Genomic DNA, 6835 nt, shown 5'->3' on the forward strand with positions numbered 1-6835 from the left:
TGGTCAGAAATTCACACCGTCTTACAGCGGAACACCTCTGCTCCCACTTTTGATGGTGTATAGTCGGGCATTCGAACCTTTTCTTACCCGCTTTTTACAAACTATGGTGGGACATTCAAACCTTCTTGTATCCGAAAACCTCCGCTCTCTCTTTTGATCATACATTGTCGGACATTCGCACCTTTTCTTACCCGCTTTTTACAAACCATGGTTGGACTTTCACACCTTCTTGTAGCCGAACACATCCGCTCCCGCTATTGATTGTGTACAGTCGGGTATTTTAACCTTTTCTTACCCGCTTTTTACCAACTATGGTCGGACATTCACATCTTCGTACAGCGGAACACCTCCGCTCCCTCTTTTGATGGTGTATGTTCGGGTATTCAAACCTTTTCTTACCCGCTTTTTCCAAACTATGGTCGGCTATTCACAGCTTCCTCTCCACCATACTTGTATGGTTGGATATTCACACCCACTTGCATCCGAAGACCACTGCCCCAAATTTTTTTGATATTTAGTCGGACATTCGCACCTTACCCGCTTTTGGCAAACTATGGCCTTCTTGCAGCCAAACACCTCTGATCTCGCATTTGATGATGTAAGGTTTGGCATTCAGACCTTGCTTCACCTGCTTTTCACCAAATATAGTCGGACATTCACACCTTCTTGCAGCCGAACACTTCCGCTCCACCTTTTAGTGTTCTATCACACCTTTTTTTCACCGCATTTTATACATTATGGTCGGAAATTTTCAACCACTCTCATCCGAAGACCTCTCCTCCCGCTTTCTTTAATATATTTGAACTTTAGTCAGACATTCAAACCTTCTTGCAGCTGAACCACCTCCGCTCCCTGTTTTGATCATATATGGTCTGTCAATACTATCTTTTCTTACCCGTTTGTGAGTAATTATGGCTGGACATTCACACCTACTTGCAGCCGAACACAACCCCTCTCGCTTTTGATGATGTATGGACCGGCATTTTTACCTTTTCTAACACATTTTTCAGCAATTATGGTCGGAGATTCACACCTACTGACAGCCGAACAACTCCGCTCCCGCATTTGATGATGTATAGTCGGGCATTCTCACCCTTTCTCATCAGCTTTTTGCAAATTATGATCTGACATTCACACCTACTTGCAGTCGAAAAGCTCTGCTCCCGCTTTTGATTATGTTTGGTTGGATATTCGAACCTTTTCTTAACTGCTTTTTACATATTTTCGTTGGACGTTCACACCTTCTTGTAGCCGAACACTTCCACTCCTGCTTTTGATGATGTATGGTTGGGCATTCACACCTTTTTTTTGCCCATTTTTCAGGAATTATGGGTGGACATTCACACCTTGCAGCTGAACACCTCCTATCCCACTTATGATCATGTGCGGTTTGATTTTCGAAAAGTTTCTTTCATGTTTTCTAGCAATTATTGATGGACATGTAGACCTTCTTGCAGCTGAACACCTCCGCTCCCGCTTTTGATCATACATTGTCAGGCATTCGCACCTTGTCTTACCCACTTTTTACAAACTTTAGTCGAACAGTCACACCTACTTGCAGCCGAACACAACCTCTCTCGCTTTTGATGATGTATGGACCGGCATTCTTACCTTTTCTAACACATTTTTCAGCAATTATGGTCGGAGATTCACACCTACTCACAGCCGAACAACTCCGCTCCCGCATTTGATGGTGTATAGTTGGGCATTCTCACCCTTTCTAATCACTTTTTTGCAAATTATGATCTGACATTCACACCTACTTGCAGTCGAACAGCTCTGCTCCTGCTTTTGATTATGTTTGGTTGGATATTCGAACCTTTTCTTAACTGCTTTTTACAAACTTTGGTTGGACGTTCACACCTTCTTGTAGCCGAACACATGCACTCCTGCTTTTGATGATGTATGGTTGGGAATTCGCACCTTTTTTTTACCCATTTTTCAGGTATTATGGGTGGACATTCACACCTTCTTGCAGCTGAACACCTCCTCTCCCACTTATGATCATGTGTGGTTTGATTTTCGAAAATTTTCTTTCATGTTTTCTAGCAATTATTGATGGACATTTAGACCTTCTTGCAGCTGAACACCACCTCTCCCGATTTTGATGATGTATGGACCGGCATTTTTACCTTTTCTAACACATTTTTCAGCAATTATGGTTGGAGATTCACACCTACTCACAGCCGAACAACTAGGCTACCGCATTTGATGGTGTATAGTCGGGCATTCTCACCCTTTCTCATCAGCTTTTTGCAAATTATGATCTGACATTCACACCTACTTCCAGTCGAACAGCTCTGCTCCTGCTTTTGATTATGTTTGGTTGGATATTCGAACCTTTTCTTAACTGCTTTTTACAAACTTTGGTTGGACGTTCACACCTTCTTGTAGCCGAACACATGCACTCCTGCTTTTGATCATGTATGGTTGGGCATTCGCACCTTTTTTTACCCGCTTTTTACAAACCATGGTCGGACTTTCACACCTTCTCTTAGCTGAACAACTCCGCTCCCTCTTTTGATTGTGTACAGTCGGGTATTTTAAGCTTTTCTTACCCGCTTTTTACCAACTATGATCGGACATTCACACCGTCTTACAGCGGAACACCTCCGCTCCCTCTTTTGATGGTGTATGTTCGGGCATTCGAACCTTTTCTTACCCGCTTTTTACAAACCAGGGTCGGACTTTCACACCTTTTAGTAGCCGAACAACTCCGCTCCCGCTATTGATTGTGTACAGTCGGGTATTTTAACCTTTTCTTACCCGCTTTTTACCAACTATGGTCGGACATTCACACCGTCTTACAGCGGAACACCTCCTCTCCCGCTTATGATCATGTACGGTTTGATATTCGAAAATTTACTTTCTTGTTTTAAAGCAATTATTGATGGACATTCAAACCTTCTTTTTGATGGTGTATAGTCGGGCTTTCGAGCCTTTTCTTCCCGGTTTTTACAAACCATGGTCGGACTTTCACACCTTCTTGTAGCCGAACAACTCCGCTCCTGCTATTGATTGTGTACAGTCGGGTATTTTAACCTTTTCTTACCCGCTTTTTACCAACTATGGTCGGACATTCACACCGTCTTACAGCGGAACACCTCTGCTCCCGCTTTTGATGGTGTATAGTCGGGCATTCGAACCTTTTCTTACCCGCTTTTTACAAACTATGGTGGGACATTCAAACCTTCTTGTATCCGAAAACCTCCGCTCCCTCTTTTGATGGTGTATGTTCGGGTATTCAAACATTTTCTTACCCGCTTTTTCCAAACTATGGTCGGCTATTCACAGCTTCCTCTCCACCATACTTGTATGGTTGGATATTCACACCCACTTGCATCCGAAGACCTCTGCCCCAAATTTTTTTGATATTTAGTCTGACATTCGCACCTTACCCGCTTTTGGCAAACTATGGCCTTCTTGCAGCCAAACACCTCTGATCTCGCATTTGATGATGTAAGGTTTGGCATTCAGACCTTGCTTCACCTGCTTTTCACCAAATATAGTCGGACATTCACACCTTCTTGCAGCCGAACACTTCCGCTCCACCTTTTAGTGTTCTATCACACCTTTTTTTCACCGCATTTTATACATTATGGTCGGAAATTTTGACATCTGCCTTACATGTAACAGATTAGCGGTTTAGCAGTTTTAATTTAGTTTGAGTGAAGGAATTAATTTTATAGCAAAATCCGAAATCGTGAAGAACTCATGAAAGTAAGCTTATTCTCGGATTCCTGAAACTTTAGATTTGCTATTTCTTTTACTGCAAAGTACAACGTTGGTTTTTTTGTTTAAATCTTTCAAGACATGGTAAATATGATTTTTATATATATAATAAATATATTTATTTCTGTTTATAATATATGACATGTAATAGAACTGAACCGGACCGGTTGACAAGGAAAGAAGAAGAAGAAGAAGAGGAAAGAAGAGAAAAACAGAACATACATCGCATACAACACAGCTGTGGATATAGATGACCTGAGACGACATGATAATACATCAACTGCTTAGCGACCATGCTACTGGACTAATGAATGTGGTTGTGTGTGTGTGAGAACATGCAACACCCATGGCACAGGACCTACATGATAACCGTGCTTAGTTATGAGTGTATAAGCGTACAGGGCCACAATCCACAGCCCCCCCAAGCAATCAGAAGCAGGCAGAGAGGGCCACAAGACCCAGGCCACCAGCAGCCCCCACAGAGCACAGAACCCAGGAAGCCCACCGCAGGGGCAACCACGCATCCACCCAGAAGACTGCAGAGGAAGCCCCCGGAAAGAGCCCCCATAAGCATAGGGCAGAGGCCTTCCGGGAGCCAGGGGCAACAGCCCACCGACGTCGCCAGGCCCCAGCCGCCCAGACATGGGCCTTGCACTGGATCCCCCAGGAGCCCGAGCGCCCCCAAACCCCCCGGCAGAGGCCCCACCCAATACCCAGGAGGGCCAAGCGCCCCAGACAGCCACACAGTGGGTCAGTGCCTGCCCCAGCACCCCTGGCCAAGTGCCCTGGGAGTCAAGACGTGCCCACAGGTGGGTGAAGTCGCGAGCAGCGGAGAGAGGCCACGCCGCCCCCCCCATCGGGAGAAGCACAGGCAGGCCAGGCGACAGCAAGTCCAAGATCCAGGCCCAATCATTACCACACACACTTTCATGTCCCATACATCCACACGTCCTCCCTCCCTCGACTCCGCTGGGGTGTAGTGCAGCGGGCACACCAGGGGGCCAGCAGCCCCCCAGCCACCACAGACCCCAAACCAGCAGAACAATTAATTAATCCTCCTGGCCCCTCCCGCCCCGAGCAGCAACCAGGAAGCAGGGGTGTGCGAAGAAGACCCCTCCCCTCACCCTTCTGGCTCTTCAATATTTTCTAATAGTGAGCAATTAAAATTGAGGGGCAGCCAAACTTGTAGAACTGGGAGCGTGGCCCTCTGGGCAGCCTACATACCCAAAGAGCCCCGCCCACCAGATGCCACTCAGTGTAACCACCCCCCAAGACCTAATGTGTGTGTGTGAGTGTGTTTGATAAGTAGTAATGTCTAAGGTGTAATTAAAACAGGGGTGGGAACTGCAGAGGGCAACTACTGCAGAGTCCACTACACCCCACCGAACACACCGACACCCGCCCCAAAACCCTTCATGTGTGAGTGTGTGCTGTGTACAGGAGCCAGAAGGGAGAGGGGTATGGGGATATACACTGGGGGCAGCCAGGGACTGGCTGCAATAGGCATCCCCGCTACCAGGGAGCCAACACAGGACAGGAGGGCCTGATGTCCACCAGGCTCGGGGCCTGCAGCGACCATATTCTGGGAGCTACTGTACCCCCAGAAGGTACCCATCCCGCCCCACCCCACCCCACTCAACCCAACCCCACTCCGGAGGACCTCTACAAAAAACAAACAAACAACAACAAAAAACAAACAAACAAACCACCCGGTCACACCAGTCGCAGCAGCCCGGGCCTGAGACCCACCATCACCCAGGCCCCCCCAGGCCCCCCCTCAACAGGTGCGCTCTTGTGAAAAAGCAAACAGCGGCAGCAACAAAAACACAACGGGAACACCGTATTGAGGCTTTGTTCTGACCGCTCATTTGGTATGGCGTTTCTTTCAAGCAATTCTCCCGGTTAGCCCGCACTCGGCTCGCTCCCAGAGCCGTGTTAAAGTCTACTTCGCATTCACTCTCTTTTCTCAGCAGACTAAAAGAAAGTTTCATCTTGGGCTCCCTGAAACTTGCATCCTGCACCGCTGTTTGCTTTTTCACAAGAGTAGAGAAGAGCGCACCGTTCCCAGCGGCACTGCAGTACGGGGTCAATGCTTGGAGTGAACGGAGCAAGCTAATTTTTCAACTCCTATTGCTAAAAATCCATTTAATATGTAGTCCTCGTAGAGAGGACATATCAGATATTAAACTGATAAGAACAGATACTACACTTGATCTTAGCCAAAAGGCCGAGAAGCGACAACTGTCCACTGGTTCACGTCCGAGGGCCCTTCCTGGCACAATGCGCACTTGTCCGCTAACACCCCTGTTCTTTTTATGGCCATAGGTGGCCAGAGTGTCACTTTGCACCTCCGCCCACCTGCTGCACTGAGCACTCTTCAGCCCTTTTAAATGGTATAACTTTGCACTCCCGCACGCTCCAGCAAGCACCATTCAAGCACCATTCAAGCAACAACTTTGCACTCCAGCTTCGAACATCGGCACAGTCGCAACAAGTAAGGCGACTCTACTCAGAGAAGTCACTCTGCACAGTAACAAGATTTCTTTTGCACAGACAGAAAGGGCTTCACCCGCAAAGGTAAAGCCTGCCAAAAATAGAAACAACTCATTAGTGCTGCTCTCCACAGAAGTCTTTAGTAAAAGGCGAAAGACTTGTACGTTATGAAGAGAAACCAGAGTACGATTATCCGTCACTGCGGGAGCAGGGCATCAGGCTAGTTGGCATAGCCACCTTCCCCATGGTGAGCTTTGCTTGGTTGAGACGCTTGCCTCCCCCCCCCCCCCCCCCCCCCCCCCCGCTCCTCGGCTGACCAAGTAGGAACAATCGGGCCCTATTCGATGGCTGCCTTGTCTTTTACTCTGTGCAAAAGACAAGGCAGCAACAAAAACACCACGGGAAAACCGTATTGAGGCTTTGTTCTGACCGCTCATTCGGTGTCGCGTTTCTTTCAAGCAATTCTCCCGGTTAGCCCACACTCGGCTCGCTCCCAGAGCCGTGTTAAAGTCTACTTCGCATTCACTCTCTTTTCTCAGCAGACTCTTGGGATTTTATCTATAAAATGAATTCCTTCACTCAAACTATGTTAAAACTGCTTTGTCCTTCA

General features: G+C 47.3%; 2 non-coding genes across 2 annotated transcripts; both read right to left on the minus strand.

The window, feature by feature from the left end:
- Window positions 1-5780: 5780 nt before the first annotated feature.
- LOC140280751 (U2 spliceosomal RNA) lies at window positions 5781-5971 on the minus strand. Its single transcript, XR_011909680.1, has one exon. It is a non-coding gene; the product is annotated as a U2 spliceosomal RNA (small nuclear RNA).
- Window positions 5972-6298: 327 nt separating this feature from the next.
- LOC140280585 (U5 spliceosomal RNA) lies at window positions 6299-6412 on the minus strand. The gene has a single exon (XR_011909527.1). It is a non-coding gene; the product is annotated as a U5 spliceosomal RNA (small nuclear RNA).
- Between the last annotated feature and the right edge of the window lie 423 nt (window positions 6413-6835).

Source organism: Leuresthes tenuis, unplaced genomic scaffold (genome assembly GCF_036924035.1).
Source record: "Leuresthes tenuis unplaced genomic scaffold, fLeuTen1.0.hap1 SCAF_21, whole genome shotgun sequence".
Taxonomy (NCBI): Eukaryota; Metazoa; Chordata; class Actinopteri; order Atheriniformes; family Atherinopsidae; genus Leuresthes; species Leuresthes tenuis.